Source organism: Lissotriton helveticus, chromosome 5_1, assembly GCF_964261635.1.
Source record: "Lissotriton helveticus chromosome 5_1, aLisHel1.1, whole genome shotgun sequence".
In the NCBI taxonomy this organism is placed as follows: Eukaryota; Metazoa; Chordata; class Amphibia; order Caudata; family Salamandridae; genus Lissotriton; species Lissotriton helveticus.
Genome location: NC_136065.1, coordinates 405,876,334 through 405,902,683, shown reverse-complemented (window position 1 = coordinate 405,902,683; position 26,350 = coordinate 405,876,334). Strand labels below are relative to the sequence as shown.

The window sequence follows — 26,350 nt, the reverse complement described above, 5'->3', positions numbered from 1 at the left end:
CCTACGATATTCAAATCTGATCTTTTGATAATGGTTATATTTTCCTTCTCAAAACTAGGATCCTCATTACAATTTCATCTCACTCTTTTAAATTCTCCACAGTAACTGCTTTCTGCATGAAGCAGAATATTTCCAGCTGTTTAATTACGATGGAGAGAGGTGCTTAAGTAGTTATTCTGTATGGTTATTTTAATATCAAGGAATTTAATTGAGGTTGTGCTCATTACTATTTAACTGTTGTATAAATACCAGTGCAAAGTGTTTCATAGCCTTTCCAGATAATAAATACATTGTCTATAAATCAAACCTTAAGATCATGTCATATGTATACCTCATACATTCTGTGGACCATGCCACCTGGACATCCCAACAGTCCACCAATTAATTGGCATAGCTGGGGGTGAAACAGGTACCCATAGCCTTTCCTTGGATTTTTTTGTCTAACTTGCCCTCACAGGTAAAATAAATATTTTCCAGACAAAATCAAATCGTACTCTACAACATCTCTATACATAGGGAATGACAAAGTGATCTGACTTTTAGAAAATGCTGACATGCTGGAATTCCATCCTTGTGTCTTATACGTGTGTATACTGCAGTAGTATATAATGTCATTAATAGAAAATTATCTTCCCATGTTATGCCATCAGATTTTGATAGAAAATCTCCACTGTCACTCATAAAAGAGGGAAGACTTTCCACAAATGCCCTCAAAAATTGATCAATGTATATGGAAGTGTTTTCTCATACACTATATTTGGATAAAGTGGTCAGTGGACTTGGAGGGTTCGTGGAGTTCCTATGCATCTTATGCATATCATATAATGCTGGGAGCTTTGGGTTATCATGTTTCTGAAACTGATATTACTCAAATTCAATTAACCCTCAATCCTTCCAATCCATGAAGAAATCACATAGTTATTCACTGTGCATACATAAGCCTGCCTACTGACTTATTGTTGCATGATCTATCTGAGAATTGTCTCATATTTTTTTCTGTTTATTTCCCTTGACATAACAATATTACCTTTTTTGTCTGAAGGCTTTATAACTAAATTATCGTCATGTGAGAAATCCCTCCAGACTTGTTCTCATTAATGTATTTGATGTGCCTCTTTTTGTGAGTATCTTAATCATAACGTCATGAAAAAACAAGATTAAGATACTCACAAAAAGGGGTACAACAAATACATTAATGAGAAAAAGCATGGAGGGATTTATCACTTGAGGATAATTTAGTTATAAATGTGAGTTAGGGAATGAAATTAGATTTGGGTTTCAGACCACTTGACTCTGTAATCAAAATCCACACCAACCAAACATACAAAATCATTCATTCTTTCCCCCAACATCTTTACAGGATTACCTTCTACTTCAGCCAAAGTTATCAATATGTTGATGTCATTTTACAGTAACTTGTTATTGACTCGTTCTTTGATAAAAAAATCTTAATTTACGAGTAAATATGAATTGAACAATTCTTCTCTGTGTGTAATCCAAATTCATTGAATGACAAACTGATAAGCCCATACTCAACATTTGCATCTCAGTACCATTCAGTTGTCTCTTTGATAAATTAATTACTGTTTTTGTTTGTTTTTCCATTAGTCCACATTTGCACGTTTTGCCCTTGTCTTGCCACTGGGGCTTCTTCCCGTGTTTTATATCCTATTTTAGCTTTGCTTTGTTTAGTGTTTCCTTTTTTACGTCTTTCTCCACCTTTTGGGCATACTCTCTTTCATAATTGTTTTCTTCGTTTCAGGAGGTGAAATTCATCTAAAAAAACATTTCTATTCAACTTCTGATGTACCCGCTTTACTTCCTCCTGAAATATCACTCTCTTAGATAGTGTCTGACCCGTTCTCTGATGTCATTTGTTCCTGTTTCAGTTGACCTTTGTTTTATTAGTCTTGTTTTCTAAATGTAATTTTTTTTTGTCTTCCAGCTGGCCTAATTAACTGATAATATAATTTTTTAATTTGTTCCCCTTGTCAAATTTCTTAACCTCCTCTGTTATATATCATTTTTATTTAGTCAAATTCTTTATTGCATGATTATTAAAAATCATTGCAATCAAACACTTCACAATCACGTAATATATAAAAAACAGTGGAACTCAATACATCAAATATTAATAATAATTGGACCAATGCATTCATAAATATCCCATACAAAAAATATAAACCAGAATAAACAATAAGAACTGATTCCAAAGAGAAACAAATAAATTTTTAAAAATGGCCATGATTATAACATGATATTGCACATATTACATATTAAAGTGCCAACATGCATAAATGGTTAATCCATAGCTCAATAACAATTATAAAGTGCATCAATTATGTCAGACCCAGGGTTATTGTTAAAAGAAAGATTCCACAAACACAATAACAAGATATAGCACCTAATTTTTGTTAAAGTGCCAACGTGTCATTGGTTAAAATTTCATGATTCCAGGACACTTTTAACAACAAGTATATCTGTCCCGAAATAGGTACCATAGGTTCAGTTTGTACTACTAGGTGTCTGAATAAATTTAGTGCATCTCAAACCGGCGATACCAACCACTTTTCAGCTGCATTAAAAACTGTTATTAACTGACATAACAACGGAATAGACTCAGCAGAAAAGGACCTAACAAGTACCTGACGTGCTGATCTAACCCCAATCTTCAAACATTGATGTTTTAAATAAAAAAGCCGATTTGTAATCAATTTAGGACATGCACATACTATCTGATAGAGACATGTAGCCACAGATTCCTTAACTTAGAATATCCGCAGGCGTCAGACTGGATCCAGAAAACTTTTTGCAGCAGCACCTCTGCACGCCGGGAGACGGCGCTGCATGGCTCTGCCCTGACGTCGTCCACGGACATGATGTCAGTGAAACTATATAAGTCTCTCCCGATGCGCTGACGTCAGTTTTTTATTTTCCGTGTTACAACGCAGATCTGGAGTAAGGGTTCCTCTAGCCTTTCCAGGCCTTTCCGACGCCCTTTGGCATCATGGAACAGTGTGATGCCAAAGGGTCTTAAGACGTGTGGCTCCTGCATGCGGCAGATGTAGGCAACGGATTTGCACACCATCTGTATGTGGTGCCTGGGCAAGCACCACGACTCTGAGGAGTGCGACGCCTGCCACCAGCTTAGACCGAAGTCTTTACAGGAATATCGCATGAAATTGCTAAGCGCCAGGTTGTCCTGTTCAGAGCCCCCACACCGCAGGTCTCCTTCCCGTGCTGGTGGACCAGATTGGGGCCGGTCCCGGAGTAGTTACCGCGGACGTCGATCTCCCACAGGTAGGCATAGGAAAAAGTTGCGAAGTTCGCCGACCTCACACGAGGGCAGGGCCCATTGCTCCCGGTCTCTACTGGACACGGCTCCTGACGAGTCGACCCCCACCTACCCGCCGTTTCCTGGCGCTAGTGCGACTAGATCCCAGATTGAGTCCTATTCCCGGGCCTCGCTGTTCATCTTTGGGCCTGCCCCTTTCCCAGGCGCCCCTGCAAGCCCCATAGAGGGGGTAGGGGCTCAGATCGGAGCTTTGCCGGCGGGTTCGCCCTCGGCGCTGGTCGAGCACCCTGACTCCGGTTCTGGAGTCGCTGCAACGACGGGGCACGGGCCGGAGGGGCTTTCCCCTCCTACATCCACGCCTCTCAGGTCGTCCTCGCACAGCCCACTGCGGCTCCCTGCGTCGACGCCGGTTACACTGGCAGCGCACCTGTTGATCCGCAGTCCATGTCGATCCTCACCGCAGGTTTTTGTCTCGGTGGAGATCACGTCGATGCCGGCCCGGTGCCGGTTGGGTGAGGCTCCTTCGGGGGCTCTCGAAGTGCAGCTAACGCCATCCTGACGCTGTTCGGCGCCAGAGGCCCTCTCACCCATGGCGTCCCTGGTGGCTTTCGACGTCAGTCGACGCCTGTGATCTCCCCAGCCTTTCCTTGGTTGGGGAGACGGACACTGAGAAGGCTCCTATGGGTCATCCATCCCCTTGATTGCTTTGCTATCCCCCAGTCCCCCTGTACTGGCAGAGACTGGGATGTCCTAGGCAGCGTGACAGGATAAGCCTCGCACCATCCCCTACTGATGACCTGTTGTCGTCCCCTAGAGTGGCTACCATTGCTAGTGCGGAGTTTGCACAGGCAATTCGCAGGGCTACGGACATTTTGCATCTGCCATACCCCTCTCTCATTGCTCTCCGAATCTTTGCTGGAGTTTCTCCTCCAGGGCAGCATGGACAGGGAGCCCTTATTGCCCTTTGGTCCCTCGTTGTACGACACTCTTCTGAGGACATGGGCAAGGCCCTCTTCTGGGGACCTCGTGGATCGGGCCATTGCGCATCGCCCGGCTCCAGCTGATCCGGCCTGTTTGTCCCTCCATCCTGCGGCTCAGGGGCTGGTGGTTCAGGCAGCCTCAGGCTTGTTGCCTTCAGCTCCTCTTCCGTTGCTACCTCCCACTTGGGAGTCACTCTGGTTGGAGTCGTGTGGTCGCCACGTGTTTGCCTCCACCAATGTAAGCCTATGATCCCTGAACACATCTTGTGTGTTGGCGCGGACCTATGCTGCTCTTTGGGACTCGGTCGAGCACCTCCTTCCCTCTCTTCTGGAAGGTCCTCTGTCTACCCTACACCGGTTGATTCGTGATGGCAGGGAGATGGCGCATTTTTCCATCCAATCGGCAGTGAACACCACGGATTCGGTGGGTCGCGTTATGGCCTGGTCTGTTGCTCTGCGTTGCCATTCCTGGTTGCGCGATGGCTGGTTTTCGGCCAATGTCCAGGAGCGCCCTAGGGACCTGCCTTTTGATGGGGCTTCCATGCCAACTCAGCGGTTCAACGCCTCCTGGCTGAGTCTCCATACGTTCCATAGTTTCTGATGACATTGTGTTTTGTTGCAGGTTTATCACTGCTTTTATTTCCATGGGTTTCATGGTTTCTAGCCCTTGTGTGAACTTTATGTTGGGGCAGTCCTTTATATGGGCCGTTCTTTGGGTCATCTTTGCCCTTACTTGTGACAGCTGACCAGCTGTTTTTGTATTTCCTTTGAGTCTCTGACTACAAGCTTGCTCAAGATGTGTCCCTTGTTTTTACAGATGTGCTCTACCCTATGTGGGGTACTTGTTCGCTATTGTGTAGCTCCTACCACGGTACGTTTGCTTCCGAGGGTCTTCTGCAGACAGGGTTTTTTCTGTCTCTCATGTGGGTCTCCTCCTCTGTCCGCTCTGGTGGGACGTCCCCGCTGTTGAGCCTAATGACTTGTTGTGGCTCACTCCGGAGTTTTCTGCAATGTCCTTTACGGGTTGCACTGGAGTCCTCTTACGCCTTCTGGTATGCCAGGCCTCCACCATATTCTGTTCTGTTCGGGACAGTTCTTCCGCAGCTGAAACCCTGCGCCAGGGCAGAGCCTGGTGGCGCAGCTCCCTATATGTGGAACTAACGACTCTTCAGTGTCGGAGCGTCGTGTGTTACACCCTGATTTTCTCACTGTTGTAGGGTAACTGCGTTCTTCCTTCCACTTCTGCGGTGTCTGGTTCTCCCTTCCTCTTTTCTGGCCATTTTCCAGGCAGGAGTTTTCTCTATCTCCCTGCTGCTTCCGTGCAGGTGTTTTCCATGTTTGGTTCCTGCTGTGACGCTCTCAGTGGCCTATCACTTCACCTCTGGCTGGCCCTACCTACAATCCCATTCAGGCTACTTGCTCTCTTGTTTGGCCTTGTCTGTTCTTCTCTATACCATTTCGTTAGTACTGACTGTGGTACTGCTCCATCTCCTTGTTTGTCCCGCGGGGGACAGTTGCTCCTCCCAATCGAGTGGCTGATGTCCCTTCCGGCATGGTAATTTCTGTAGTGTAGTGTTCCTCAAGTTTGGCTACAATGCCACAGGTTCACGGTTCCGGTCCGTGCGGACACATGACTGTTGGTACCGTTGGCGTGCCCTTGCATGGGCTTATGCCACACATCCTTCTTAGATGTGTACTTTTCTTCATATATGCCTACTCTGTGCTTTTCACACAGCAGGGGTCACACATGCAAGGTTTCTTGCTGCGCTGTCTGTAGCCTTTGCCCTGTCTTCTCATGGGGTGAGTCTCCTCAGTTGCTTCCCTGGCACTGCGTCCTTTGCATCCGGGCTGTTTACGCTACCCTACTTGTTTTTTTCCCCCTATGCTTGGTGTTGTTCTGGCGTACACACTGTCTGTTTCCGTGTATTCCTGTATTCCACATGCATATCTCTTCTTGTGGTCCTGTTCTGGGTGCCTCGGCTGGTTGCATTCCGCTCTCTCCCATGTTCTTGGTCGACAGGCGTTTTGTACTGGTGTGTCTTGTGTCAATGGTTCTACCGACCCTCACTGGCCATGGGTCGGCATCCTGCCAATGCTGCCCCACGTATCTTATGTGGTACACGTTCAACAGTGCCTTTCCACTGTCGTGCATGCTCAACCGGTATGTGTTGGCTTTGTCATACCGTCTTGTCCTTTCTATAGGTCTTCTAGACACCTCAGATCCTGCGGGTCCCTCGAACCATAGCCTCAGTTCACCTTCTTTTACACGGCTATGAACTCTCACTTTAGCACTGGCATTCTGGCTATGTGTTCTTTCTCTCAAACCTGTTTACACACAGGGGTTTCTGGCTGTTCTTGGACGGTTTGTGGTGCCTTTGCCTCCCATTGCTTTCCGCTCTTTCAGAGCTTCATGGTCTGGTGTTGGCTACGCTAGCATCGCTGTCCCCACTGTGTTTTGTCACATTGTTGACTGCTAAGTTCTCTCTGGAACTTCATGGGGATCAGTCTCAGACCCTCCACCTCTCTGGGTATGGCTTTGGTATCTAGTCTAAGTTTAGGAATCTGCGGCTAGATGTCTCTATCAGATGAACAATTTACTTGCCTTCGGTAACGATGTATCTGGTAGAGATGTTGTCTAGCCGCAGATTCCTTAATGCCCGCCCATCCTCACCGTTCTGTGAGGACCTTTACTGGGTGGGTTTTTCTGCAGCCACCTCCTGCTGGGTGGCTCTGCATTTCTGCAGGGTGATATCTTTTGCTCCCTCATCCGCAGAATGCTCCTTCTGTTTTACTTGTTCTATTCCACCCATTCTTGTGTTTGGGTGGTATGCTCATGTATCCTTTTATGACCCCACCTGGGTCGTCCTACACATCTTCTTCTTCTTCTTCCCTCCTACTCACCTTCTCCATTGCCTTGGAGACTTTACCTCCCCTGCAGTAGCCTGGTTTGGGATCTATTTGGCTGTGCTCAGCCTATGGATCTTTTACAGGAGATCCGACATACCTGTAGTGGTGGATTCTCATTTCTCATGTGTTCCGGATTCCGGACTTCTTGTCCTGCACGGTTCTAACTTATGGTTTGCAGGCTTTCAGCCGTCTGCTCTGCCATTTTTTCACATGTTATTCTCCCTCCGGGGAGGGTTTCGTCTTCGCTTCTACGAGGTTGCTTCTCAGAGCGGTGCTCTGCTCTTTCCCTTCAATCATTTTTCAGTATACAGTGCCTGGCACTGTCCTTTGTGGTGGTGTTCTCACCATTCTATTCTCATATCTTTCATCCTTTTCGCACAATTTTCCCATACTCTCACAGTTTTTTGGTGATGGCTCCGCGCTGTAGCGCGGAAATGTTTCTCCGAAGGAAACTGACATCAGCGCGCCCGGAGGGATTTATATGGCTTCGCTGATGTCACGTCCGTGGACAACGTCAGGGCATAACCATGCATCCTTGTCTCCCAGCACACAGAGGTGCTGCTGCAAAAAGTTTTCCGGATCCAGTCTGATGCCTGGGGATATTCTTAGTTAAGGAATCTGTGGCTAGACAACGTCTCTACTAGATACATCGTTACCGAAGGTAAGAAATTCTTTGATATGGACTAATGATTCTTCTGGCCATCCACATAATCTGCAGTTAGTATCCACCCATTGCTCAATCCAGGGCTGCATACACTCTTTTGTCGGATTTATTCTCATTCATAGATTTAAGAAACTATTTTTTATATTAGCAGAGAAATATGCTGTCAAATAGGGCTGAATTTGTAACGACTGATATGAATTAATCACATACCAAGCATGCTTTTTCCCTGCTAATGCGGTTTTATCCAACTTAAGAGATTCAATTTTAATTAGTAACGTATAATTGGATGGTGTCAGTTCCTGAAGGGCTACTTGCAGACTAATATCCCTTTAGCATGTTAAAATATGGGATCACCATTTTAAAATATGGAAAGACTTATTTATATCAATCCAGCAGTATTTCCCCAGGCAGGCAGGGGCAGCAGAAAACCTAGAGTACATACGTTTCAAAAATACTCCGGCTGGAGACCAAACTCTAATCTAATTCCTGCTTGCTCTACTGATCTCGGGATCCCAAAAGTTGATTTAAAAGCCTTGACCAGCAATAAATCTAAAAGTTTTACATCTTCCCCCTGGTAATGGGAGATCCATATAAAAGAGTTGGTTCTAGCTTAGCTTTGATGACTTTAAGAATATACATTCATAAGATTGACATTTCAACAATTGTTTTAGGATTTTAAAAGCATGAATTAAAACCCCAGTTTTTGCCCTTAGATCTTTAGAATGAAATTTAAAAGAAACTCTGTTATCAAACACCACCCCAAAATATCTCTATGTTTTAACAATAACAATTGGTCCTGCTCTGGCTCTCAATGTATTAAACTTTTGCTTGGTAAGTCCAGTTTTCATGATTTTAGTCTTATTAACATTCCATTCAAGGCCATTTTAGTCTATATAGTCATCAAAAGCATTTATAAGTCGATAGGTGTGTCGCTCAGAAGGATAGTATCATCTGCATATTGGAGGTAGGTAATTTGCACTTCCCCCAACCTTGGCACGTGAGCATTTACAGAGTCTAAATGCTGAGCAGGATCTGCTAAACCTCTGTTATTAATTAATGTTCCTTGAGTGCATATTTGATCAAGTTTTGTAACATTTGATTCCAGTTTTCTAGCACCTGTGGTTCAGGGCCTATTATCAAGGAATTATGCAGATTCTTAGACCAGTTCATGGGTTTCTGGCATTACAATTTCCCAAGTTTATTTAATTGTTATAATGAGTGATATTATATATCAAGAAGAGAGGGAGGAATGGAGGACTAGTCCAGATCCCCTATGGTAATTTTATTAATCAGCGAGAACTAGTTTATCTAGACGTGTGGGGAAGTAGCAATGGTGTATGTAGTATGATGTATGTAAAGGGGTAGCGTTTACCCTTTTAGGAAGCCCTCACCCACAACCTAGTTGGTGGCATGCTTCATCATCGGGCCCACACGATAACACCGAGTGTGTCCCGGGTGTGCTTCCACGCCTGACTACAGCGGAGCAGGTATATTCCTAAGTGTGCAGTGTGGGTGACATGAAAGGTTAAAAGCTGCCCAGTGATCCCAAGAAAGATTACTTTATTGTTTGGTCTTCTGGCAGCGTTAAAAAGCAAGGCGTTGGATGTGGTTGGAGCTGTATTTAGGGTACTCCTACATCCGGTGGGTGGTCTACATGTTTCAGCCAGGCCTTAAATTATAACTGGCTTTCCTCAGGACCTATGTGAAAGGTGATGAAGTGAACTATGCTACAAATAGTGACACAGAACAAAAACTATGTGCTGCACGTGCTAAGGTGCATTATATGTAAGGGGGGTTTCCTTCTCAGGACAATACTGTACAGACAGGACATACAAAACGCATAAACATACAGAAATGCAGTTTAGCATGATTGCATTAACATTTCTAATCACATTTGCTGTCACGTTCACGTTGTTGTGGTACTAGCGGCGGGGTGGTAGTGTTAACTGTGAAAAACTGATGTATGCGGCAAGGTGAGTGGTGAGAATATCGAGAATAAAAATTGTGAAAAAGATAAGGCTGGTTTTCTCACACAAACGATTTGTTGCTAGAGCACCATGAGTATCCTGGCAGGGGTTCTGGCTGTTAAGGAGAAAAACCGGAAAGGGGTGTTAGCGCACTAGCCAATGGTTGAGGTCTGGAAAGGAAAGGTCTCACTGAACAGTTGCCGGGTAGTTGTGCCTCATGATCGACTTACTGCAAATGAGTCCAGGACCCTCCGTTCAACCTGTTGCTGCTGCCACGGATCTCTGACGATACTTAGGCCAAGTACGGGTGTTGCCTTAAGTATCGTGCAGAACTGATCCAGTGTTTTCAATTGGCGTGTTGGGTGAGTAGCGTCTATGGAGAAATGAGAGACATAGACAACGGGCTAGCTCTAAGCACCCCGACTCCTCGGATGACGAGTCAGCGGAGCGTGGGTATTCTAGCAGGGCAGTGTTGGTGGATGACACTTGCGCTGGTAGTCCAGGTAACAGACTAAACACAAGGCAGCCGAGTACGGGGCCTGTGTTTGGGCAGCTGTGTCAATGACACGTCGGGAATACAAAGCCGAGTCGTGGCTTATGGATTATTTCAGTGGCCAATGTAGCATGTAGGTTGGTAATTGCAGAGTATGAAGTTTGCGCAGCAAGTGGCATGTAATCAGTGTGGGTCGCAAGTGCATTAGCAAATTACTGTAATACTGGGGATAATCAGGCTAATAAAAAGGGTTGCAAGTGTATTAAAAAGCCACATGTTGATGTGCAAAGTTGATAGGGAAGTTTACCCCTAATAGGGTGACTGGTTGGCATATAGCGGGGCTGGAGGCCATCCCATTATGGCAGGGTCCTGGTGTTTGATGAGGGTGCCAAAAAGGGGATGGAGCTGGTGCCGCACAGGGGTACATGGCCATGCCTCGATGTCTAGTTAATCAACAGTTCAAACTATGCCATGGGATAGAGTTGTTTAACTCATTGACTTGAGTAGACAGGCGGTAAATGCAATGCTGTTCCTTAGTAGTCAATAAGAATTTGTCTGTGTTCTGTGGTGTGTGGGGGAAGTGCTCGATCACTGTCCATGACATATCGTTCGTGGTATGTCCTGATTGAAGGTAGTGGTCGGTCAGGCGGCTGATATTCTTTTTGAAACATATAGTGCTCCTGTGTTTGGCAATTCTGGTGCGCACTTTGCGCATTGTCATGCCTACGTATCTTAATGCGCACGAGCATTCAATGAGGTACACAACGTTGGTGGAATTACAATTAGTATGGTGGAGTTGTGTCCAGGTCTTGTCTGGTTCCAATGATAGGGTCTTGGATGCTTTAGTCAAGTGGCAAACACTACAGTCATTGCACGGGTAGTGTCCAGTTACTGGGTGGAGGCCTCATGTTGAAAGGACTGTGTTGGGCATGGGTCTGGACTGTGTCCTTGGTCGTGTATTGACCAGACGGTCTCTCAGGCTGCTGTTCCTTTTGTGGGCAAATAGTCCGAGAGCCCAATTTCTAGTGCCTGAGTTAATGATGTATCAGTGTTTCTGGATAATCTTTTATACTTTGTTGGATGCTGCATTATAGGTAGTGACGCATGTCAGAGGGGGATTTTGTGTCGCCCGTGTATTGTCCTCCAGGAGTGCTTCACGGTTTTGGTTGCCAGCTCTTTTTCTAGTCATCTTAATGATTTTGTTGGGATAACCACAATCCTGTAGCTTGGTTGCCAGGGCAGATGATTGTTCATTGTAATTCTTTGTCTCACTGCAATTTCTGCGGATCCGCAGGAAATGACGAAACGGGAGATTTTCCCTCAATGGCCTCTGGTGGAAACTCTCAAAACGAAGAAGGGAGTTCCTCGATGTGGGCTTGTAAAAGGTCTTGGTTTTCAGGGTGCCTGCCTCGGCTGTTATATACAGGTCTAGGAACGCTAGTGTATTGGAACTGCAGGTACTGGTGAATCTGAGATAGGGGTCTCTCTGATTGAGCCAGTCGAGGAACACTGACAGGGAATCGGGGGTTCCTATCCATATCAAAAAGATGTCGTCTATGTAACGGCGCCATATGGTATGTTGGGAAAATATGGATTAGTCTGTGACATTATGTGGCTTTGTTTGAAGTGATGAACGTAGAGACCTGCTACATTGTGGGCGAAAACACTCCCCATAGAAGTCCCATTAGTTTGCAAGTAGTAATCTCCTTCATATTCAAAATACTTTTTTTTTAGTGCAAGCCTGGCGCAGTCCAGGACAAATTCCCTGGGTGTGTGGTACTGCCAGCTGGTGTCCATCAGGATGTCATGGAGAATCTTTAGGGTAGCGTCCTGGGGTAGGCTGGTGTAAATGCTCTCTACATCCAGTCCCACCAACAATTGGCTGGTTGGGTCAAAATCCAGATCTTTGATAATGTTGAGTAGGTGTTTAGTGTCCTTAATGTAAGTTGAGTTTGTTGAACCAGAGGGTTTAGAAAGAAATCACAGAATCTGGAATGTGGTTCCAGGAGTGAGTTGATGCCAGACACCATGGGGCCTCCCAGGTGGGGGCCTAGTTTCTTTGTGGATTTTGGGCACCGTAAAAAGTATGGTACACTCATTTTTGTTGGCCACGTGACTGTGCACTTTACAATTGCTGAGGCCTGGCTTGCTGCTTGGAGCTAGAAGTACCAGAGGGCTAAGCACTGGGCAATTTAGTGACTTTTGGTGGTTCACCCTGACCAGGATTGCGAATGTTGCTTGAGAAGGGTTTCACCCCATCAAACAAAAACCCAATCTCTCACATTGGTGTTTAGTGGCAGGATTTTGTACTTGTGTTTGTGCAGTGTCATTCAATGGTTTTGTGTAACACTAAAATCACATCATAATTAGTTTCATACCAGATTCAACCTCTTTTTGAAATGTCCTTGATTGGCCTCTTTTGCTTTTTTTCAAATTCACTTCTATTCCATCTCACTTTGTGTACCTGTGACTCTGGTTGATGCATACATGGAGTTTGAGCTCAACAATATGGAGAGCTAATCTCTGGCTGAGCTCGAGGGATTCTGCAGGAAACTATGTCTGGGCTCAAGAGATTCTGCAGGGAGAGGGGGCTTCCTGTGACAAAGGGCTCCAAGATGCAGTTCCCTCAGAAGGTCCTCCGGCCTGGTGGGAGCCCCACCATTTACAAGCTACGAAACAGAAGGAGGATGTGGAGGTGGACATTGAGGAGCAGGAGATGGCAGGGAAGGAAGACAGCCCCCTGATGCTGGCCCCAGGTGCGAGAGGTAGGCCCACAGGAATTAGTCCCCTGCCAGATCTAGTGCCAGCAGTATCATCTCAACACACAACCTGTAACCAAAGGAACAGGCAGACCGGACAGCAGAAAGGGAGTTCAGGCTGCGGGTGGCCACATTGAAAATGGAGGAGAACCTGGCTCTGGAGAAAAAGAGGCTTGCTCAAAAGAAGAGCCTGAAATAGCTGTACCTGAAAACCAAGCAAACAGCCAGGTCCAGCAACAGTGGTGGCAGTATTCCTGTGTACTATGGAGGAGTTAGTGTCCACATACTCCAAGACTTGGTGCCTGGCTATCTGGTGAGAGATGACCTAGATAAATAGTTTTCTGCATATGAGATAGCTCTGAGAATGCACAGGGTCCCAGAGAAGGATTGGGGAGCTAGCCTAGCCTGTGGAAACACATGCACCCCGTGGGTAGGGATACCTTTCTTACATTAGAGGTAAGGGATCAGATGAGGTACACTCTCATGAATGCTATTTTACTTGAAAAGTTTAAGCTGACTCCTGAGAAGTATCGGATCAGGTTCAGGGACAGCCAGGAACTGTCAAACCTGTCTTGGATGGATTTCCTGGACTACTCCAGTAAGGCACTGAGTGGTTGGGTGAGGGAGAGCGAAGTATGTGATTTTACTGGGCTGTACAATCTGATATTGAGAGAGCATATGCTCAGTGCATGCTTTACAGAGTTGTGCCAACGTCTGATTGACAGCAAGCTAATCGTCCCCAAGGAGCTCTCTGTGGAGGCGGACATCTGGGTCAGCACCAAGTGTCCAAAAAGGAATCTCGTGGGGTGGGGGATTCACCAAAAGGGTGGTCAGGGCTCCAACCAGATGAAAGAGGAGGGAGATAAACATTAGGGGTTCTCTCAAGGCCCCAAAACAATTCAGAGGTAAAGGAGACCCAGCCCCAAACTGACCAGAAGAAAAATTGATTATTTGATAAAAAGACAGAGACGTTTGTCCCCTAGTGCCATGAGTGCTACAGGTACGGGCATGTGATAGGAGATGCCAAGTGCTGCAAGAGGGACCCGCCCCCTCACTGGTTGGCCAGTGCAGCGCTTGGGGAGTAGATTATCCAAAATATTATGGTGGGCAGAGCAGAGGTTATCCTAGTGACCCTGGATGACTAGGAGATGGTGCTCAAAGCCCACATGCCTTCCAATACTTCAAAGAGGTGTGGTGCCGCAGCCAGGGCGACTGATGCAGTACACTAGGATCACGGTTCGATCCCTGGCTCCGGCAGCAGGGGTCTGCCCAGCACCATGCAACTCTGGGCAATAGCTCGCTTAATCTTCCCAACGGCCCCAGTGCGAGATACCCCTTTGGGGGTGATTTGTGCGCTAAACAAGTACTGGATTTACGAAGTACAGACAGTGGGTCACCATCAATGAGGAGAGGGAGGGTGAAGGCTCTGAGGGATACTGGTGCCAGTATGACTGTAAGGTGTCATCCGGTGTCCTCAGAGTAGGTAATCCCCAATATTTTCCACCACGTTGTAGTGGCAGACAGCTGTGAGAGCCAATATCCAGTGTCTTTGGTGATTGGGGGGTTCTCAATTTCTTTAAAAGTAGCTGTGAGAACTGCCATGCCTGTAGCTTGTCAGTTATACAATGATCCACACAGACTCTCAGTAAGGAAGTGGGGATTAGATCTCACCTGGAGATGTTACCGTAGCCTACGTGGGTGCCATGGTTGCCCAAGATGGGAGTCAAGGAAACCTGGAAAAATGGCCCAGTCTGTTGCAAAAAAAAAGGACAAGGGCCTTGAGAAACCAGCCCCTGGAACTCCCACAGTCCAGGTTGAAGGGGCGGCTGAGGATGCTGACCTGGAACCTACCGGCTAGGACATTGCAGCCCTGGGAGACCTGCCTGAGCTTACAGGATGTCAAGCTAAAGATGGGCCCACGAGTGACAAGTTCTGTAGGGCTCAGAAGAAGTGCCCAAACCTGGAGTGCTTGAGGCGGCAAGCTGAGGCCCTAGCAGCTGGTGACACTTCTGAAGATCACCTGATTTATTGTGAGATCGAGCTCCAATATCTGAGCCTAAAGTTCCTGAACATCTTGCAATGCGTGTGTTGGTAGGCCGCTAGTGCTACAGAATCTTCCCACTGGGTCTGGCTCATGACATACCCAAGGCATGACATGTGTGTCAAGACAAGGCCCTTGCCAGGCTTTTGCACCCACTTGTATTGGCACCAGATGTAAACAGACTCCAATACATCCTGCCGGTAATTGTCCTTCCTACCAGGCTAGTGGGAAAACAGAGGAAAAAGCTCATGGCTCCCCTGGTTCCCTTGCCTGTCGTTGGCCTTTGAAAGCATGGGCATGTACATTGTTGGGTCTCTGGACCCAAAGATTGCCTTGGGCAACAGGTTTATCCTGTTCTTGTTAGACCATGCCACCAGAGACCATAACTTTGAGGTCTGTGACTGGACCTGCAGTGGCTACGATCCTGATGCAGATTTTTAGCCAAATAGGGTTCCCCCCGGAAATTGTATCTTATAGGGTAGCCAACTCCATGTCTGCCTACATGAAGTCTGTGAAATGAGTGTGGGGTAGCCTACAAGTTCTTCACACCCTCTCACCCTCAGGCTTGTTGAGAGCTTCAACAAAACCCTCAATGGCATGATTATGGGCCTGCCTGAGCACATGAGGAAGACGTGGGATGTTCCTTTACCATACCTGCTGTTTACCTACAAGAAGGTGCCACAAAAGGGAGTTGGGTTATGCCCTTTGAGCTCCTCTATGGCTACCCTGTTAGGGGACCTCTCAGTCTGGTAAAGGAAGGGTAGGAGCAAGATCCCAGGAACCCCCCCACCAACTCACCATAGTAGTTAACTATGTTCTAGCTCTCTAGTACCAGATGCAGCACTTCTTGGAGAAGGCCTCTGAACATCTGGAAGCCAGCCAGGAGATTATGAAACTGTGATATGATCTCAAGGCCACTCTTGTTGACTTTCAGCCTAGACAGAGTGATTTATTGAGCCAGGGGACCTCCGGGCCAGTCAAGACAATTGATTAGGGCCTAATGAAGTGAAGGAGAGGAAGGGAAGGTCACCTAATTAGTGGATCCCCAGGAACCCCTTAATGGTACTCCATGTAAATCGACTCAAACCACACTATGAGAGGTATGAAGTCACCATGCTCCTGGTGACAGATGATGGGGTGGAAGAGGAGACTGAACCTCTCCCTGATTTTCTATCCTCCAAGGAGCAGGATGGGTCAGTAGTGGGTGTCAACATCTTCCCTCCCCTGACCCGGGAGCAGCAGAGGGACTGGTGCCCGTTGCTGGGGCAGTTTGCCTCTCTCTTTTCCCTCACTCCTGGGCTTACACATTTGTGTAACCATAACATCAATACTGGGCACAGAGTGCCTATCAAAAATAAAAGGTAAAGGTTATCAGGTAAGGTGAGGGCTAGTATTAAGGGGGAAGTATCAAAGATCCTGGAGTTAGGGGTGAGCAGGCACTACAGTAACCCCTGGTCCAGTCCAGTAGTGTTGTGTACCCAAAGCCGCCCCACCGGATATCGTAATAGAACTCAGGCTCTGTGTGGATTACAGGAGGCTCAACTTAGTCAGCAAGACAGATATTCACTCGAGCAAATCAGCTCAACAACAGGCTGGGAGCTGCCATGTTCCTGAGTACTTTTGATCTTACATCATGGGACTGGAAGATATTCTCTACCCCAGAATGACACTTTTTGTTTGAAGTGATATCCTTTGTGATAAAGAATGCCCCTGCCACCTTCCAGAGGTTGCTCAACAGCGTCCTGGCTGGGATACATGTCTTCTGCTGCAGCTGAGAACCACACCCGTTTCACCTACAGGAGGCATTTCAGGCCTGGCAAAAGGTAAACCTGACTATCAAGGCCAGCAAGTGCCAGATAGAGCAGGTTTCTGTGATGTATATGGGACACCTAGCGGGGGTAGGCAAGGTGCAGCCCCTTGAATCCAAGATAGAGACTATCCTGGGAACCTCCAAAAGCTTGGACAGAAGGGAGAGTGTTCCTGGGCCTCACTGGATACTATATAAGGTTTATAAAGGGGTATGGCACCACTTGACTGAGCTTACGTCCAAGAAGAAGCCCAAGAAGTGATCTGGACTGAGGCTTGCCACTAAGCATGTGACACCATCAAGGAGGCCATGTGTACAGCACCTGTACTCAAGACTCTTAACTTCTCCCAGTAGCACACACTGATGTTTCAGAGCATGATATACGGGCTGTACTGTAACAGTTGAAGGAGGAAAGCCTTGACTAACCAGTAGCCTTCATTAGCAGAAGGTTACTCCCTAGGGAACAGATGTGGAGTGCTATTGAAATAGAAGAATTTGCCGGAGTCTGGGCATGAAGAAGCTGACAACATACCTGTTTGGGGACTCACTTCTGGGTTCAGAGAGACCACATGTACCTCAGATGGCTCCTGCAAATGAGGGGCGAGAAACCCAAACTGTTGAGGTGGTCCATCTCTCTTCAGGAACACCCCCCTGGGTCAGACCACTCCAAAGCTGATGGCCTGTCCAAGATATTTTGCCTTCGTGATGAGAACTCTCATTAGTTGGGTAGTTCTCTCCATCTTCAGCTGAGGGGAGTACACATTTTAGACTTATCAGCCTTAGGGTAGTCTTTGCCTAAACCTTTTGCCTTCTCTCTTTCTGTTTTTATGAATTTGTTGCTGTCGGCCTAGGAGACTCTGCACTTTACCACTGCTAACCAGTACTAAAGTGCTTGTGCTCACTCCTTTAAACTTGTTAAACTTGGCTTACACCCAATTTATATACAAGTCCCTAGTAGAGTGGTACTACATGCACCCAGGGCTTGTAAATCTAATTGTACTAGTAGGCTGTAAAGGGGCAGTGTCGGGGAGCCCAGGGGAGGGGGTGTCAACTACAATGGGGGTCGGATCCAAAGAGGCGGAGTCAGGGAATAGTGCTCTAAGGGATGGCTTTATTTTCAAATATGCTTTGCGCCTTTTAGTGGCCGTTCTCAGTCTTGCGAATTCAGAGGTCTCCGTCTTGACACCTCTTGTGAAGACTGAGGAATCCAGTATGAAGCGGGGTCGCAGGCGGGTCGAGTAGATCCCTCTCCGGGTTGCGGTAGCGGACGTCGTCTCCCTGTAGTCCGGGCTCTTGACCCCGTCCAGATGTCCCGGGAAAAGAAAAGAGAGAAAGGAACGGTCACTGGGGCGTCCTTGACGGACTCGCAGGGGCCAGGGAGTGAGGAAAACCAGGTGCTCAATTATCTACAGCCGTACGTAGTGCTCGTGAGGGGAGGGACTAACAGACTGCACAATATTTACACTGGGTCTCGAGGCTTTGACGGGTCACTCCTCCCCACCCAGCCCGCCACAGCACCCCGTACCTTGTCCAGCCATGCTCCTCCCGTGGGACCGTGGCAGGGCGGTGCGCCAAATCGGTGGCCTCCTGGCTTGACGAGGTCAGCTGGGTTCGCTCCGTCTTCTTCTCTCCTGCTGTTTCTCGACTCCGTAGTTCTGCGTCTCCACTCGTACACTCCTTCGGCCTCCTGGGAATCGCCGTCCGTCGTCTCTCTCTCACTTCCTGATTTTGTCTCTTCCACGCACGTAAGGGGCGTGGCTTCGCTGTCCCGCGGTCCTGAGTTAAAGGGACCGCATTCCTTTATCGGTGTGTAGTTCCACAGGCAGTCTGGTTCCGTCGCTTCCCACACCTCCTGTCTCTCAACGTGAGTCTGTACAACGGGTGAAGGAATCCTCGGCATGGCAGTCCACCAGTCAGGAGGCACATCAGCTGAGGCAGAAGTCTGTGCAGGGACAACAGAGAGGGGGGTCAGTGGCAGAGCAGACCACCAGCTCGGTGGTACAACATCCTCCTTATCCCCAGCATCCTCCACCCCGTCACATAGGCATTCAGTACTTATTGTGCCACCCATTTAAGTAGCCCTCCAAAATATGCCTCAGGCCTACCATTGCAGCCGGTGTGCAGTTTTAAACTGCCATTTTGACTTGGCAAATAAACTTTTTCCAGACCTAAACCTTCCTTTTTAATATATATATATGCCATCCCTAGGGTAGGTCCTAAACAATCCTCGGGGCAGATTGCCTTGTATTTAAAAAGTTAAACATATGCTTTTAAGTTTTACATGTCCAAGTAATGACAAACTCTAAAATTAATTTATATTACTACAAGGCCCTACTCTCCCATAAATTAACATTGTGTTACCTTATTACATTTAATAAGTGATAACGTTTGCTTGTGAACAGGTAGGAATGTCATCTTTGGTATGTTAAAAATTGTAATTTAAACAGTGGCGGCTGGCATGTATCGGGGCTGGGAGAGTCGTCAGGTAGTAAAATAAAAAAGAATGTACCTTATCGCTGAGTCTCCCGTCATCCATTAGCTCTGTCAGGAACCAGGATGCACCCAGGCTCCCCATAGCCTATCACAATGCTGTAATGCAACGTTGTGATTGGTAAGTACTGAGGCTCCCAGGAGCCAATCACAATGCTGCAATGCAGCACTTTTATTGGTCCGAGTGCCGTTTTTCAGCGCTCAGCCAGGGACTGGGGGCCTGGGCATGTTCTCCACCCAGGCTGTAATGCAGCCTGGGCAGAGAATATCCGAAGTTTGCATGAATGTTTGACTGGCCGCAGAAGGCCGGCCAAACAGTCATGCACACTAAATACAGTGCATACCACTTCCTATTATCCCCCCTGGCCCGACCCCGGGACACAAAATAAACCGTTAATAAACCACGGTTTATTATTGGTTTTTTTTCTTTTTCACTGCTGGAAGTACTAGGATTAGAGGAAGTGGCCTCCGGTGCTCACAAGTACACCTGACTCCTATGCTGTCTCTAACGCAGCTGTCTTATTCAGCTGGGTTAGGGGCTAAAACGGTTTAAAATGTGCATGACTGGCTGGTCGTCGCAAGACGGTCGGCTAAAGAGACATGTGCACTTTAAACTTGAAGTGCCCTGCCAATCACTGCTTTCTGCTGCTGCCTTACTGGCAGCAGAAGAAAGCCCCGCCCAACGTCCTGACACTCGGCTAGTGACAGGGTTTTGAAAAATAAAATGGTAATAAATTAACTTTATTACGATTTTATTTTTCGATTTCTGAGGCCAATTTAGTTAGTGGGGTGACGCTCCTCCGCCTTAACGGAAAGGCAGCCCCTGACTACTTTTAAATCCTTTTTTTCCGGAACATGTTGCAGCACAGAATACGCACACTCGATATGTTCCAAATTTTAAGATTTATTTTCAGTTCTTTGTATCACATACAGTATCCGTCTGCTAGTCTACAAAGCACCTTGGCCAGATTGGACTTGATCACAGATACAAACACATTTCTCCCACTTCCCTAAGTACTCTATCGTAAAGATGTTGCTAAACGGGAGATACAATGCAAAATATTGAACTTAATTAATTAATGCGTTCTAACTAAAAGTATATAAAATGCTAGTGGAAGTCCATACCAAGATGGGAACCTCGGCGTTTCACTATGGTGGTTATGTATTTTGAGCACTAAGTTCATTGTTTATTTTTACAATGGAGCACTTAAAGAAGTTGGAGAAATGCATTTGTATCCATGATCGAGATCTTTGGTTCAGTGCACCCAGTTTAGACTACAAAGTAGTCCTGCACAAATACATATGTTTCTTCTGTTAATGCAGCATTCGTTAGAGTTCTTTCTTTTGCGCACCTATTCAAAATGCACCCTTCTTCCTCACAATGGCACTGCACTTCTTGCTTGACAAGATAGACTGGAAGTGATATGTCCTTAGTACCCACAGCTGTAGTATTTCATTTTGAAACCATCAGGCACACCTTGTCGCTTACTCCTTGTTTTCTCGCCATTGTACTCTATTTTACATGTACGCTCTGTGTTTCCACGTTATTTTCTGGACCTTGATCAACTCATCTGGCTTAAATATATGGCCAGTTCAAGTAGCAATGTCTACTATTTCATTCACATTTCTATTTTCGGCAAGCAACCTTCCTTTAATATGTTTATTTTTTGTATACCAACGTCTCTGTTAGAGCAACAAAGTCCATTTCAGAGATAAACCCCAAATTGCTGCTCTGTATTGTTTTTAATTTTTCTTTGTTTTCATAAATAAAATATATAGTTCAGGAAGGTCATTGACTTGTGCTGTATAAATGTTTTCTAACTTATCGACTATTCTAACTATCAGCTTCTCGTTCGGTCACTCAACGTATGGTAAATCATCATATATCTGCCCTCAGTACATACATTGTACAAAGCCACCGCTTGTTTTCTGAGGGCAGAACTTTGTCCCCTTCTTTAACTGCAAAATAGATGTCAGAAACAAATAAAATGTTTTCTTGGCCTATGTATCCACTGTCACATATATAAATATAGGGGTTGAGATAATGTTTGACCTAGCAAGTAAGGGGGAGGAAAATAAACTAAATAACAATGTCATGTATTAACAAAATCAACCACAGTAATGCACCAACTCAACAATTTAACTAAGCAAGCTTGTACAACATTTTCTATATAACACAATTTGACAATATTTCTTCCTTAGAAACAATACAATTGGCCAACAACACCTCTTGCTTGGACCACATGAGCCACTGGAAGAAGGGAGCGTAGAAAAATAAAACAAGTTTCTGCTGCTGGCCCCAAGTCTTTTAAATACTTCTTCATAATGTCAGACACTAAGGAAGAGCTCAATCAAGCTCTCCTTTGAACCCCAAGTAAACATAGTGGTCAAGAAAGTCAGCATTTCAATTCTTTACCCTTTAAACAATCTTCTCCATTCTCCACACTGATCCACGTGAAACGTACAATAGCTTTTACTAGTGCAATGTCAAATACAAAGAATTCCTAAAACGCTGATTGAGAGGCCTCACAGGTTGCAAAATCATATTGCTAGTATGACTGAATTGCTGCAAACAGTATCTCCTCAACCAGCCCTAAAAGCACTCCACTACCTTCAGGTGGACTCAAGCAACACATGTAAGGACCTTTGCACTGTTTACATAGCCCACTTGGGCATAGGCCCAAACTACTTGCGTTCACTTGCTGAATCCATGCTTCAAGCCAGAACCTATGTCCACTTGAATGCCTTGCAAAAATTGTGTTTGTGATTCACAAACATCAGACTAGGAGGCCACCTTCCTAATCAGAATCTAACATCTCATATACTTGCTCAGAGCAGGCAGTTTCTGTCTAGATATTTAGAGCTATGAAGCAACAGAGGGGACAGAATGCTCTCTACAAAACTTTAAAATAAATTATTAAGCAAGTTTGTTATTCTTAAACTCTGTTTTAACCAAGCTTAAACTCTGCTGCAATTCTTTATCGAGATTATCAACATTTATATTCAAACATATTTTAGCATATTTAAACATATGTGAACATATTAACACATTTCCACCTTATGTACTTTACTTCTGGTAGATCCTTATGTTTATCACACTTCATCCATTTCTTCTAATTCAATTATATTCTTCGGTGTGGTGGTTCCACCCTTTGCCACAATATACCTGTACGGAATAAGTGGATACAAAACGAAAGTAAGGAAAATAAGTTAATCGTATATATACTCATAATTCAAGATTTTCCATTTTATCTAGCCTTTTTTGTTAAATATTTTTATTTGAAGGTAAGAAAGAAAGAACAACAATAGTAGTACATAGTAGATATATAATCAGAACAATTAGGATTACATATAATTAAGATTAGCAAGAATATGAAAAATAGTAATCTAAGACTATGGATCAGATATATTTTTTTATAAAGGAAGAAAAAAGAAAGGTGGAAAGAAGGAAAAAGAAAGGTAGAAAGGGAAATAAAAAGAAAAAGGAAGAAAAAATGAGAAAGAAAGGGGTATGGAGAGAAAGTAGAAACAAGGATAAAAATGGTAATTAAGGTAAAGGTGAGTGAGAAGAGAGATATATAGTAAAAGGTAGCCAATATAACTCCGATTTAATCTTCTGATGTACCGATAATGAAGAAACAGTGGCAATTCTATGTTCATCACAAAGAAAATTCCACCATGTTCATATAGACAACTTAGAAGTATCTCTCCAACAAGAAAGTATAAGTTTAAAAGCCAGGTCAATAAAAAGATCAAATAACATAGGTTGTGGGCAAAGGTGCTCAAATCAGATGATATAATCCCAAAGAAAACAGTCTGAATTGATCATTGAACATTACATTGAAAAATGTGTTAACATTTTATCCAAAGTACGTTACATAATTAAAACACATGAGAACAATAACAGAGTAAATGAATTCAAGTATGCAGAACAAGACCAACATAATGGAGAAGAATTTAGAGAACATTATTTTTCAGACAGTTTTTCTGTATTTATCCATTTTTAGGTCGAGCATCAACAGCATGCGCTGTCTGCAAGACCTGCTGTAATCATTCTACCAAGAGTGATTACAGCTGCTGCATGCCATTGAGTAAAAGTTATTTTGTGCTTGTTTCTCGGCTCATTGTTGGCCGGTGCTCCCGATACATCACTTCCGTTTGTAGGGGGAGAGCACTGGCCAACCACAGTCTCCTTACACTGGCCGTTGGAGGTTGTTATTACATTTTTATTTAGGGATCTATTCTTTTTTCCTACAAGTGCCCCATTCTGCACTTTACCATTAATTGCGGCTGTTTCCCTTTCTTTAGATGCAGCTTGTCTAACGAAACGGACACGGGCACTATTAAAGTGAAAGCGCAAATAGGTCACTGAACATCCCTAGAGCTCAGGTAAGGTAGTCATTTCCCAGTATAATGGCTGTAGATAGGGGTAAAAGGTGTGTGTGTGTTTTTAATTAGCATGTTTGTTTTCAGCTGATCAATGTTAATTGCTTCAACTTACGAAGATCGCCTGGAGACACAACCACTTGTTTTCATTTGTCATTAAGTATTCTAGCTCTAATGCATCCACTTGCCGTCCCCTTTTAAATCATACAAAGGCATTAATGAATAGCAGGGTTTCGCTATTGTTTTACAAAACCTTTACTACATGACATGTCTGAATTTTTTTGTGAAGGCATAGAGTGCGCTGAGACTTGAACCACGTTCACAATTCCTAAGTCCCCAACTTTGCATGTTATGCCACATCATCTCTCCATATTCCGCCTAAGGTCCGCCTGTTGGAGGACCTTATGCTGTTTCGTAAGGCCATTAAAACTCTTTTGTTTTAAATTCTCTCCTTCCAGTTGTCCCTCTTTCTGTCTTTGCTTTTAGCGTTGCTGTGCTTTACCTTGTTCTGCGCCGGGACGCTCCTTTGCTGGAGCAGCTGCGCGCATTATAAATACTCATAGCATAGCATATGTATCAAATATGTTTATTGTGGTTTATCTTAGTTTTACTGAGCACTGCCCCAGCACAGGACAAGCATATTCACTGAAATTATGCCAAGCTTCTCTTTCGTAGTCTCTCTTCTGACCCCTCCCTGCCAGACCTCACAATATCCCCACGTCGCATAGTTTATCTCCCTCACGGGCCATAAATCTTATCGGGCTACTCATTTGGTTTGCTCTCATGTCCTCTCTTCGTTGTCCCTGTGTTACAAATGGTTGTTATTTAGAATGCAAAGTGAGTATTTGTTTTTAGATTTACCCTGAAGGATTCCTACAACCCTTTTCATTTAAACCATCCCTCCACATTTACCTTTTAAATGTAACCCTTTCCTTACTCTATAGTTACCTCCAGCATTGTCATTGTTCCTTAAAACCATTTACTCCTCACAATTTTGTTCACCATTTTTTTGTTTCCCATTCATGAGATATTTGTATCCCGAGTGTTTCTTTTAGTAAGAAAACGAAAACAGGGTGCTAACCTACATTATTGACTATGACATTCAGGTGGTGGAAAGCTTTAACCGATACAGAACTTAAGCATAGTAATGAAACTCGCTGGCAGTTACACTATATAAGAAGGGGATTTTCAGCTTCTGCACAGCCGGTGTATCAACCATCCTTGAGTCGGGTGCTAGGAATTTTTCAATCCTTGTGATATCTTGCATACAGTAGCTTATTTTGGCCCTTGTAACGAGTTGCCAAGAGAGAAATACACCCAATGTTTGGGGTTTCTCTGGTCCAGGAATTATCCACTCTGCAAACTCTGGATCTGATAACCCCGACCAGGAGTTTAATGCAGTTGAAATGCCTTGACCAGCCCGTCCGCCTGCCTACAGCACCATGTAAGGAGCAGGAAAAAGCTTCCCTCAACTGAAGTAAAAGGCTCTTTCCCCCCTCTGCCCCATCCTCCTTCAACTTCCCCAACAATGAAAACAAGCATTTGCAATGCAGTAGGTCCCGCATTTGCCAGTATTTGTGCAAGTGGCATTGTGAATGACAATGCCTTTTATTTTTAAAACATAAATAAAAGGCATTGTCATTTACAATGCCAATAGCTTAAACTCTCTCAGATGCGAGACCTATTGTATTGCTAATGCTTGTTATATTGTGTATTCTGTATAAATTAATTTGCAATGTTTTTTTTTCCACATTTACTTTTCTGATGAATGTTTACTTGCATTTGCATGTCCAAAAGGTTTCAGCAGTATTCAGTGCAGTAGCATTATCTGAAAAAATACTTGCATTGTAGAATAGCATTAATAATTGTAGATCTGCACTTAATTAAGCCTAATTAGGGAATCTATTGTCTTTTTTTATCTACCCTACCTCTCAGTTTGAACACCTACTAACCTTGCAGTCATGATTGACAGTTGAAAAAATCATACAAAGAAGGCCTTTTTCCCATATTTAAAAATAAATACAGACAGAAAAATAGGTCGTTTTCTATCTGTATTTATCTGTAAAAATCAGTAAAAACTGAAAACTGTGAGCCATAATTATAAACAAAAAATAGAGATTGCGTGTTATGTGCAGCTTTAGGCGCCTTAAATATTTTGAGCCCTATTTTATCCGAAATGTGTGTGGGGAATGAAATAGAAAGGTCAGATAACCATAACAACTCAATGACGTTTTGGACCTTATAGTAATAGGGGATAATAACATATTATAATAAATATATTATGTAATAGTGTCAAGGGCGTTAGTGATATAGTATGAGGAGGGAAATTATTAGTTAGTAGAAAAGATTGAAGAGCAGAAGGTAGTAGATTATATTCCTGTAAAAATGAGTTTGGTAGATGATATTGTGTGTGTTAGAGGGGAAAACGAATAACAGAGTTATGTTGTACAAGTTGATGTTCAAAAATAATGTCCTTCTCCTGCCAATGTTTAAAATAGAATGACTTCCATTGAAATGTAATAAATTAGTTATACCAAATATAAGAGGCAGGGAAACGCGGA

At 44.6% G+C, this 26,350-nt stretch overlaps 1 long non-coding RNA gene across 1 annotated transcript in view; it reads right to left on the bottom strand.

Moving 5' to 3' along the window:
• The window catches only part of LOC144754613 (uncharacterized), a 230,327-nt gene extending 207,751 nt beyond the window's left edge, over window positions 1-22,576 (bottom strand). The window contains exon 1 of the long non-coding RNA XR_013594750.1: window positions 22,461-22,576. This is a non-coding gene — a long non-coding RNA (uncharacterized LOC144754613). The remainder of the gene's footprint in view (window positions 1-22,460) is intronic.
• Window positions 22,577-26,350: the final 3,774 nt, after the last annotated feature.